The following is a 12,911-nucleotide window of genomic DNA, read 5'->3' on the forward strand; positions in this document are numbered from 1 at the left end:
CACCTTCACACTCCCCTCTTTAGGTTTTGTGGATTTTACAACTGGCATCTTTTGAGAGACACCAGAGGGGGCTTTCTTTGTCTTTGTTTTTGAGATTTTAGGTTTGGCAGCTTAGGTAGGCAACTGTTAGGTCAATGACACAGTTGCCATAGCTACACTAGAATGTAAAGAATTTTGTGAGGTTGGAAGAGTAGACACAGTTGAAATTAGCTCACTTACCTGAGGTGCCTCCATAACTGGAAAATAGAAGGGTGGCACCTCTTTGTGATGATTTGCCCTGTTCAAATCTGCAATGATTCTCCTTTCTTGAACCCAACAATCTAATTTGTTGGTTGGGTTCTCAAGCCCAATATCCTCAGAGAGGTGGTTAGCAAGCATCATTAAAAATCTAGCATAGTAAACATTTTTACCCCTCTTATTTAGTTCCCCTAACTTAAACCCCAACTCAAATATGACAAGATCACTAAAGTTGAAAAATTTATCAGTTACTAGCATGTAAAGCATGTTGAGCATAGAGATATTAACTGGATCAAAATTGCTAATTTTACCAGAAAATACCTTAGTAACTACATCACACAGATAACTCCATTCCTTCCTAAGACCCAACCTCCTAATTTTACTTAATTTAGAAGTAGAGAGTGCATAGCCCATGGAATTAAGCATATTATCAATGTCAGTGTCTGTGTGCGGATAAGTTACAGTATTATCAGGAATTTTGAAACATGCTTAAATAATATCACTATTAACACATAATTCCTTACCTTTAATTTTGAAAGTGATAGTCTTATCGGTTAAGTTGTATGTTGCAGTCGTCCACATTTCTTCAACTACCTCACAGTAAATGGTGGGTGATTCCAGCATGGCATAGTTGAGTTTGCAGTTCTTCACAAAATCCATCATTTTATGGTAGTCCCCAGACTGCTGAATTCCCTTGTTCACTAAAGCTGTGAAGTTGTTCTTCTCGTAGATAAATCCAGTTTGAGACATGATCTTTACGACTGCTGCCATTGTTAGGGACTAAAAACTTGCAGAGAGAGTAAGTGCTTTTGAGAAAGAGAGAAGTTAGAGCAGATGATTTCAGAATGATAAAAGAAAAGCAGTGAAAATGAATTTTGCTTTTATACTATCTCAAAAAAATAACTGTCAAAAATAATAAAGTAAAATAAAGTAACCAATAAGAATTGCCCAAAATAGCCGTTTAAAAATCAAACTGTAAAAATTCCATCAATTATCCGTCATGTTATGCTTACAAACTGTAAGTATACTCGATGGATAATGTTCAGAGAATCAACGGCTAAGAATAAGACAATTCGACGGATGAGGATAAATCAGTTATCCGTCGAGACATAAAATATTCCAGAAAAATAATTGATTTTATTAATAAAATGTATACCGACAGATGATCAAACTCGATGGATAATGATCATCAGTCGAGATGTAAATTTTGACTTAGCCAAAATTTCATCCAAGACTGAAAAATCAATTAAAATTCTGGCTACATTACAACTTGCAAATTATCTGTAAAGATTCAAGAGTAATTTAGCATACCTAACTCACTTACCAACCTTGAAAAGGTGGATTCATCTAGTGGCTTCGTAAATATATCTGCAAGCTGCTTTTCACTTGGAACAAAATGTAGTTCCACAGTACCATTCATTACATGCTCCCTTATGAAGTGGTACTTGATGTCTATGTGCTTTGTTCTTGAATGCTGTACTGGGTTTTCAGTGATGGCAATTGCACTTGTGTTATCACAGAAAATGGGAATCCTTTCCACTAGCAGATCATAGTCTAGCAATTGGTTTTTCATCCACAGAATCTGTGCACAACAACTGCCAGCAACAATATATTCAGCTTCAGCTGTAGAAGTAGAAACTGAATTTTGCTTTTTACTAAACCAGGACACAAGCTTGTTCCCTAGAAATTGACAGGTTCCTGTTGTACTTTTTCTATCAATTCTGCAACCTGCATAATGTGCATCTGAATAACTAGTTAGATCAAAACCAGAATCTCTAGGGTACCAAATGCCAAGTTTTGGTGTTCCCTTGAGATATCTGAAAATTCTCTTGATAGCTACTAAGTGAGATTCTCTAGGATCATCCAAAAATCTAGCACAAAGACATGTAGCAAATATTATATCTGGCCTACTAACTGTTAAGTACATAAGTGAGCCAACCATGCCCCTATAACTTCAAATATCCACAGACTTTTCAGTAGTGTTTAATTCAAGCTTAGTTGCAGTGGCCATGGGAGTTTTTACAGATGTGCAATCCATTAGATCAAACTTCTTTAAAATATCATAAATGTACTTAGTTTGACTAATGAATATTCCATCACTAACTTGCTTAACTTGCAAACCAAGAAAGTAAGTTAGTTCTCCCATCATGCTCATTTCATACTTACTTTGCATCAATTTGACAAACTTTTTGCAAAGTTTCTCATCTGTAGAGCCAAAAATAATATCATCTACATAAATTTGAACAAGCATGCTAGAGCCATTAACATTTCTAAAGAATAAAGTTTTGTCTACAGTAGTGAAGTGATTCTCTAAAAGAAATTTTGACAAAGTGTCATATCAGGCTCTAGGTGCTTGATTCAGTCCATAAAGTGCTTTCAAAAGATAGTAGACATATTCTGGAAAATTTGGATCTTCAAAACCAGGAAGCTGACTAACATAGACTTCCTCCTCCAAATCTCCATTCAGGAAGGCTCTTTTGACATCCATTTGATAGACCTTGAAATTGGTATGGGCTGCATAAGCTAAGAAAATTCTGATGACTTCAAGTCTTGTAACAGGAGCAAAAGTTTTATCAAAATCTATTCCTTCTTGTTGACAGTAGCCCTTAGCAACCAATCTAGCTTTGTTCCTGACTACTATGCCATTTTCATCCATCTTGTTTCCGAATACCCATTTGGTGTCTATTGGATTTTTTCCTTTAGGCTTGGGTACCAACTTCCATACCTTATTCCTTTCAAATTGGTTTAACTCCTCCTGCATAGCTCTAATAATCCAATCAGGATCCAACAAGGCTTCTTCTACCTTTTTTGGTTCTTCCTTAGATAGGACACTGCTATATAGACATTCTTCCCGAGTTGCTCTCCTTGTTTAAACTTTAGAGGATATATCACCAATGATGGGCTCAAAGGGATGATCCTTTGTCCATTTCCTTTATTGAGGTAGATTAGCTCTAGATGAAGAGGCCTCATTATTGTCTTGATATGTGATTGAGTTTTGATTATTAGAAACTCCCCCTGAGTTTATGTATCTTTGATTTGAGAAAGGGGAACTTTCTGTAAGTGATCTATTCTGATTTTCAGCTTCTTTTGATGACCCGACAGATGGTGAATTTTGAGTACCGACGGATGAAGCTAGTTGTCTCCTGACGGATAAAGCAGATTATCTCCCGACGGATGAAGCATTTTGCAACTCGACAAATGTTGAATTTTGTGCTTTATTGGTAGTGGATTTTTCTGCATTATCCTTTGAAACTATTTCTTGATCACTTTCATCATCACTGTTATCACTAACCATCTCCACATTATCAAATTTGAGGCTTTCATGGTAATCACCATCTTGTAGTCCTTCAATCTTTTTATCATCAAACACAACATGTATTGATTCCATAATAATGTTGGTTCTCAGATTGTAGACTCTGTATGCTTTACCAACAGCATATCCAACAAAAATTCCTTCATCTGGTTTAGCATCAAACTTCCCATTCTGATCAGTTTTGTAACGCCCTCCAAACCCGGGGTATAAGTGTGGGGGTTACGAGGTAATCACCAAACCTGTACAATCTTATTAATAAATAATAAAGAAATGAAACTAAACCCCTTTAACACTAACCAGGACCTTTTTAGGTTGAAGTATGAAAACAAGAACCACTAACTACTTTTATTACAAGCCAACATTCAAAATCTCATAAACTCTTTTTTTATTACAAACCATTGTCTAATTCATTTTAAACTAAGTTCATCTTTTATTCAAACACACATACTATCTATCAACACTCCACCTGCTCGGGCAACTCAAAGCTTTCTTCCTGGATTGGGATCAACACCTTGGGTATGGAGAGGATCCCGAGGCTTGACCCGCTTCTTTACCACTCGAGTCCTGATGGGTTTCATATTCCTTCTTAATTGAAAACAATAAGGTGAATAACAACAAAAGGGGTGAGCCAAAAATTGCTCAACAAGTCCACAAAATATAAATAGTGTTAAAGTAATTTAAATGAATCCGCAACCCAGGTATATCTGCAAAGATATAGCCTCATGAGAATAGAAAGAAGGCCATTACTGGCGAATACAAACGAACTAAACTGGACTCAAGTTCACAGCTATACCCTGCTGATCAGCCAGGATACAGTGCAGATCTATATCTCACTATATAGATCCCGTCGGGCACCCAGGCACTACGACTTATCTCAAGGATCCGGTTTTGTTCCGGTCCTTAGGATTAAGTAAACTTAATCCCCAAAGTAGTATTATCCAGTCCTTGGAATAGCAACTGGAACAATCGGTATGCTTTGATATATTCTAATCACCAGAATATATCAATAATTGTGAATGACAATTAGAATATGAACAATGAATTCAAATGAAAAGAATAAATCAAGAATCGAAATGGAATATGAATAAGAGAATTAAAAGAGTACAAGCGTAATAAAAATTTGAAATGAATATTACTATTCTGAAAGTAGAATAGGGGAGAAACTTGCCTTCTGCGCGACTTACTGCAATTAAATCACTTTCGTCTATCACCTACTTGACCTGCCTTGCTGGCTTAGCTTCTGTTAGCAAAATAGACTGGTTAAGTCATTTTGTACTTCAATTGCATCTTGAATCAACTTCATTTCGTTCCCATTATCTACCATGCGCTCATGGCTGACTCTTATATTGAATATAAGCAAGTAATACTCGATTAACCACAGAATACACATAAGCACATAATCATTTTTTTATAGTTAAAATAAATTTTAGAATTAAAATCGACTTGCTGATTACTCCGCTGATCACCTTTTGCCTCATTTCCCATATTTCCCGGAATTCTTCGGACTCGTCTCGGCACGCATTTCGACTGATAATCAAGTAATTAATAAAGTCAACTAATTTCTAGAAGAAATTAGGTCTTCATTTTATTTTTAATGAAAAGAATTCATTTTTCTGAGTAAAATGGCTTTCGTTTCGCTCAATTCGGACTAACGGTTGAATTATTATCAATTAAACACTGATAATTCATTTTATTATTCAATATAAGTAATTATTACAATTTTTTTTAAATCCTAAAATAATTATTTAAGAAAAATCAAAGTCAAAAATAATTTTTTTTATAATATTTGGAGTTAAAATGAATAAGTTATGATTTATTGAAAGTTATTTGATTAATTATCAGAATAATTAATCACTTTTAATGATTTAATAAATAAATAACTAATAAATAATTAAAAAATAATTATTTAATAATTTAAAATAATTAATCCCTAATTATTAAGATTAATCACAATTTATTACAAATATTTACAACTTATCGTTATTTATTCGATTAGATCAATTATTTATAAATAAATAATCGATATCATTAACTGCTACGTTAATTATTGAATAAATGAGTTATTATTCGAATCATATTTCAACTCAACGATCCACTACTCGTATTTCTACGAGTTATTCGCGTTTCTCACATAATTATCGAAACATTACGGTTATTATTACAGTTTATGCGACTTAAATTAACTATCTGTATTTAATCACCCGCTACGAGTAATTATTACGATATTTTACGAACAATTAACTATCGTCTGAATAATAATAATAATATTAATAATCAAACTTATCGTTCAATTACTCGTATAATTACGAGTTATTCATTTTATTCCCCTAATTATCGAATCTGTAATCATAGTATTCGATTAATTTTAATACTTAATTATTAAATAATTACTTAATTACTAAATAATAAACAAATAAATAAATAAGTAATTAAATACTTAATTAAATCATTAAATTCGAATTTATAAATTAAGAAAATAATTTAGGAATTATTAATAATATTTTTCAGAATTTAAAACTGATTTTTAATTATTTTCAGAATTAATAAAACTAATTTTATTTTATAAAAATATAATTAAATAATTAAAAATCCATAAACATTTGTCAGAAACCAACCATCTGACAAAACAGATCAAAACCGGGTCAACCACACGGGTCAACCGGGTCATCATCCGGGTCATGAAGAACATGACCAGATTTTTCCAGAATCCGGCGACTTCACCGGATTCCAGTGAATCAATTACAGCCCCAAATCAACACCGTTTGATACGGTTCTTGGGTGCTTTTCATTACAAATCAACACAACAATCTAACCATAATCAAAACATCCCGGAATCATCCCTGTAACAACTTCTCCGGCCAAAATCGATCAAACACCGACTTCAACTCCGGCCAAAAACCCATCTTTGATTCTGTAAACGAAACTTAACGTTCTATAGTACAAATTAAAGCTAAGAATATATACAATCAAAGCCCTAACCTTTCAAGAACCAAAGATTCACAGAAATCATCGAGTTTTAATTTGAAAATCCGGTGTAAACCCTAATAATCGAACTTTGCTATTTAGGTATCGTTTCATCAATTAAACACCATGAATCAACTGTAAATCACATAACCAAGCTATATCAATCATCAAAACATCAAAATAACCCTGAAATCAAAAAGGCCTAATTCGAACATAAACCCTATAAATCAAAAATCAAAACTACGAATTAAAACTTGAAATTGATGCTAGAAATGGAAAGAACAGATCAAAACATTTGATTTGGTTACTGGAATCACACGATTTGATGAAGAAATCAGCTGGAAATCACGGTTTGATTCCCGACCCGATTCAAGTTATTCCCGACCCGAATTTCATAGAAAATTCTGATTTTTAATGATTTATTAATTATAACTAATTAATAATTAGGCTATTTATAGTAGTAAAATTAATACTCCTAAATAAAATTAAGGGGCTAATTATACATCTAATAAAAATATTTGGCCATAATTTTCATAATTTTTGGGTATTAAAATTTAATTAATAATTATTTTATATATATAATATATATGTCAAAATTTCCCAAAAATTGTGAATAATTCAAAAATACAAAGAAATGGTATAAATAAAAGTCCTATAATTTTATAAAAATAAAAATGTGATTTTTGTGGGGTTTTTAACACCCAATGGGGTCCGGAAAAGTCATTTTTCGTAAAACGAGAAAATTTATAAAAAATCTAGATGTTCAGAATAATGCGATTATAAAAGCCGTTTGATGAAAAATAAGGCCCATTATTTTATTTGAAATACTGGCTTTAAAATCCTTGTTTGGGTCGTAAAACGTTTGAAATGAAAGCTATGAATATGAAATAAAATATCTGGAAAATACCTTAAAAATACAGAAATGACACGGAATACACGTAACACATAACAATTAGGGTTTAACAGATAATCACACATAAATGACACATTAACATACCACATTTATTATAAATATAATATAATACAGACGTAAATTTCCCAGTCGTTACAAGTTTGATTTCTCAAGATATAACATTTGCAGCCAAAGACATGAAGAAAATTTAGAGTTGGCTTCTTGTTCTTGAACAATTGATAGGGAGTCATGCATTTTGCTTGATTAACCAGAGAAATTGTTAGGGCGAAAACACGCGCTAATATTCACGCAAGTATACGCGTTCGCAAGTAGTATAAGATATAAATCAGATTCGTTCCCACAGAGTCTGGTTTAGGTTAAGTTCAATTTATGCACCTATGCAACAATGTATGGTTATCGCTCAATGCTAAGACAAATAACAAATTGGGTTTTTATTAAACTAAGAGATTATACTAAATAACATTAACTAAGAGAATTGAAGTTGAATTACTATATATGACAAACATGGGATTCTAACTTCATTATATACTTCATTCAATAGCCTTCTCGTTCTTAACCTTAGCATGTGATGGTGAGGACACTAATCAGATAACACGAAACTGATAAACGCCAACTTTCGTTGCACGAGTACCATTCTACCAGACATCCACAAAAGAGATAGAAGCTGAATAGGCACCAATTATATTGAGACCCTATATGTCTATAGAATTTGACAACATAACGGTTTAAGAACAAGTTATCTATCTTGATTACATAGGGCAAGTAAAACGGTTAGAGTTACCTACGAATCATGCATACACATACATGAACCTATGCTAGCATGGCAAGTTCTAAACCTCTATATTCACTATCGCTTCAATAGAGATTAACACGCTATCTTATATGTTAGCTACATACATAAGACGAATAAGCACAACCATAATAGGATATCATACAATCACCACACACCAAGATATCGAAATAATTAATTATTGAAATCCATAAGTAAATCCGCTAGAATCCCATGACAACGATTAGCCCATAATCGAACTCATCGTCACCATGGGTTCCAATGAAAGCATATTATAAACAAGGTCTTAATAAACTAAATAATAATCAAAGTACGAATAAACGAGATCTAGGTTCAACAAGAACGAAAACGAGCATCCAAAGTTACAACTAATTCAAAGAATCACAAGTTGAAAACAAGATCTTCTTTTTCGAAGTTGTTCTGTGCTTCTAGGTCTTCTCCTTGGTATCCCAATCTTCCCGGATGATGAAAACCCTTTTTTTTAAGTATATATACGCCCCTAGTGGACCTGGACCCTTAAAATCGTCAAATTCTACTCAAAAAAGGCTTTTTCAGTGAAATCAGCGACCAGCCGCGCCCTGAGCGGCCGCTCAGCTCTCCTGAGCGGCCGCTCAGCTCTCTGAGCGGGCGCTCAGCTCTGCTGAGCGGGCGCTCAGCTCTGCTGAGCGGGCGCTCAGCTACTGACTGGAAAAATATTCTGATGAATCTTGTTTTGACCATAACTTGAGTTCTACTCGTCAGAATTAGGCGATTCAACTGCCCACGCGAAGCTATTGAGATTCTCTACAACTTGACAATGACCTTGGCTTCCAATTCTCATCACTTTTCATCATATTTCCTTTAAAAGCTCTTTTCTTCATATAACTGATACCTGAAATGCATTAACACAAAAACACATCAAAATACCAACAACTTGAGTCCAAAACACCAATTTAAGCTTGTAATAAAGCATTCCAAGTGGATATAAAATCCACTTATCACACCCCCAAACTTGAATCGATGCTTGTCCTCAAGCATAAACAGACTCAAAACTACAAAATAAACCTAATGCATGAATGCAACTATGTGAATGCAACTAAATGATAATGCAATCGATCCCCTCAGAATAACCATAACCAAATGAATAAACCAATGCCTTTAAGAATGCAATAACTTAAAACAGAGTTCAAATAAATCCCACAAACCAACTCACAAACCAGAAACGTGCGTGTGTGGATGCTTAACAGATATACTCTCGATACTAGATCAATAACCATAACTTATCTATCATCGAAACAATCAAAAGTTTATAAACAGAATAGACAATAAACGCATTATGAATCACAACACCTCCTTTCTACTAGAGTTATACAAGGATTCACACTATTATTGAACACATAACAAAGATGCTTATTTGATCGTGCAATGAATGAGGTCCCAAAAGACTTATACAATAATACCATGTAGCAAGCGTTAGGTTAGTGGATCCCAGACTATAAAAGCCTTAGGTCACTAGGCACAAAGTCCCCTAAAACTTAATAACTCGAGTATTAAAGAGCTCACTCTTGATCAATTATGCATAAACACATACTTTTTTCTTTCTTTTTCTTTCTTTTTTTTCTCTTTTCTTTTTTTTTCAACAATTTCTGAATGAGTGCGTTTCGCTCCATCTCATTCAACCCTAGACTACTCATAAAAATATGAGCTGGCTACTAGCCAGTTGACACCTAGCCTTACAACAACTAGCAATGAAATCCAAGTTTTTCTCCAGATAAAAAGAATCAGTGTTTTTACGTCACTACGAGAAGATCACAAATTCTAAATATAACCAAGTGATTAAATCTCAACAATAAACAAGTATGATCATGATCTAGATCAAAAGCAACCCTATAAGACTTTGTGAAAATATTTGTTTCTGGCATGCAAATCAATTCATTAGGACTTAAACATCCCTTTATTCGTCATCACCACACTGAAATCAACACCAACTTATCAAATATCATAGTTCATCTTAAGGGATCATGCTAAATATGCATGAAAATGCACTATATGAAATTACATAAAAACAAACAAATATGTCCTAAATGAACAATCATACAAAAATATGAATGAACTACAACTAAACATGCAATATGAATCTATATGAATCTATATGGACACACACTACTAATCCTTACATTATCACCCCCAAACTTAAAATTTTCAATGTCCTCATTGAAGGTAATAATAAGGATTTCAGGCATACCTAGTCGTCGGAAAGATCACCCTCTTCGGGTGGAGGATCAGGTGGCCAATCAACCTCGCCACCAGTGTCTCGAACAACAGTACTGAAAGCATGTGTCAAATCTGCAGCAAAATGACGGTGAATGTCGTGCATGGCCTCCATACGCCTAGTTACTCGCCTGTACTGCTCATCACCAACACCAGTCCTATCAACTACGTGTTGCACATGAGAAGAACCCTCTATAGGCACTGTAGGATCCATTCGGCTACCCTCTACATCATCAAAGATATATCCCAACCCCTTGTCAGGGGGTGCACCTAAGAATGAATAACTCAAGTGATCTGGTAGTGGGTTGAGCTCAAGTGTGGGAGCATCTTCAATAGACGGCTCGAGATGCTCCTGAGAAATTTTCAGCTCTGCTAACCCAAGAGAATCGAATGGCACATCCAACTTCCTCTTCCACGGAGGTGCATTCAAAACCTGCAGTTGCTCTACTTTAAAACACTCCTCTTTAGCTGTGGGTAACTTTATTTCCTTGAACACATTAAAAGTGACCTTTTGATCGTGAACCTTCATCGTAAGCTCTCCTTTTTGCACATCGATCATAGTTCGGCCTGTAGCCAAGAATGGTCTTCCCAAGATGATGGGAATCTTCTTATCTTCCTCGAAATCATGAATTACAAAGTTAGCAGGGAAGAAGAGTTTATCCACCTTGACCAAGACATCCTCCACTATACCTCGTGGATAAGCGATGGAACGGTCAGCTAGTTGCAATGACATGTATGTTGGTTTCGGATCAGGCAGACCAAGCTTATTGAAGATAGATAAGGGCATCAGATTGATGCTAGCTCCTAAATCACATAAACACTTGTCGAACGACAAGTTTCCGATGGTGCAAGGAATAGTGAAGCTTCCAGGATCTTTAAGCTTCGGAGGTAACTTCTGTTGCAGCACATCACTGCATTCCTCCGTGAGAGCAATGGTCTCTAAGTCATCGAGCTTCACTTTCCGAGAGAGAATACCTTTCATAAACCTCGCATAGCTAGGCATCTGTTCAAGAGCTTCAGCGAAAGGTATGTTGATATGAAGTTTCTTGAACACCTCCAAAAACTTCTCAAACTGCTTATCCGGATTTTTCTTCTGCAACCTCTTTGGAAAAGGAGGTGGAGGATCGATCTGTTTCTCCCCTGTATTACCCTCAGGAGGAGTGTGTTCCACAGTAGTCTTCCTTGGTTCCACCTCTACTTCCTTCTGCACATCTTCTTCAGCCACAACTACATTTTCTGAATCTTGAGATTTTTCAGGCTCTTCGTCTTGCTGAATTTGTGGGCTTGCGACCTTTCCAGACCTTAAGGTGATGGCGTTCACATGTTCTTCAACTTCCCTCTTTCCTGGATTGGCTTCTGTATCACTAGGAAGCGTTCCTGGTGGTCGATTTAATAAGGCATTAGCAATTTGCCCTATTTGGTTCTCCAGAGTCTTGATAGAAACAGCTTGGCTTTGGCATATAAGAGCCTGGTTTTTGCACATAAGCCTCAACTCCTCTAATTCAGATTTTTCATTCGAAGATAGACCCGCATCATGAGTTTGTTGTTGAAGTTGGAGTTGTTGCTGAAAACCAAGAGAGTTGAACAGCTTATTTCCAAACGGCTGGAACGGCTGTTGCATCACATTCTGATTGTTGCTCCAGCTGAAGTTAGGATGATTTCAGTTGTCAGGATGATAAGTGTTTGGAACTGGTTGTTGCGATCTCTGAAAGTTGCTCACAAACTGAGCTGAGTCGCTAGATATAGCGCATTGCTCTGTCGCATGCGGACCTGCACACAGCTCACAAACACTAATTATCTGCTTAACACCATAGTTAGCCAGAGAATCGATCTTCATAGACAACGCCTTTAGTTGAGCAGTGATAGCCGTAGCTGTATCCACTTCAAGAACTCCTGCTACCTTGCCCTGTGGATATCTCTGGGTTGGATACTGATATTCATTAGCAGCCATCAGTTCAATTAGATCATAAGCTTCCTTATAGCTCTTTGCCCATAATGCTCCGCCTGATGCTGCATCGAGCATGGGTCTGGACTATGCTCCCAACCCATTGTAAAAATAAGTGATGATCATCCAATCAGGAATTCCATGTTGAGGACACTTCCTAAGCATCTCCTTGTAGCGCTCCCAAGCTTCACATAGCGATTCTCCCGTTTGCTGCACAAATTGAGTAATAGCGTTCCTCATTGCAGCTGTCTTCGCCATAGGGAAGAATTTAGTAAGAAACTTCTGAGCAAGATCTTCCCAAGTAGTAATCGAACCAGCTGGTAGAGAGTGTAACCAGCTCTTAGCCTTGTCCTTCAGAGAGAATGGGAACAGTCTCAGCTTCACAGCATCTTCAGAAACACCGTTGAACTTGAAGGTGTCACATATTTCAATGAAATCCCTAATGTGTGTATTGGGATCTTCCATTGGAGAACCCCCAAACTGGACTGAAGTCTGTACC

General features: G+C 35.6%; 1 non-coding gene across 1 annotated transcript; it reads left to right on the plus strand.

Annotated features, from left to right (window-relative positions):
• Positions 1 to 12,548: 12,548 nt before the first annotated feature.
• LOC141715382 (small nucleolar RNA R71) lies at positions 12,549 to 12,655 on the plus strand. Its single transcript, XR_012572147.1, has one exon. It is a non-coding gene; the product is annotated as a small nucleolar RNA R71 (small nucleolar RNA).
• The last annotated feature ends 256 nt before the right edge of the window (positions 12,656 to 12,911 follow it).

This window comes from Apium graveolens, chromosome 3 (assembly GCF_009905375.1).
Source record: "Apium graveolens cultivar Ventura chromosome 3, ASM990537v1, whole genome shotgun sequence".
Classification (NCBI taxonomy): Eukaryota; Viridiplantae; Streptophyta; class Magnoliopsida; order Apiales; family Apiaceae; genus Apium; species Apium graveolens.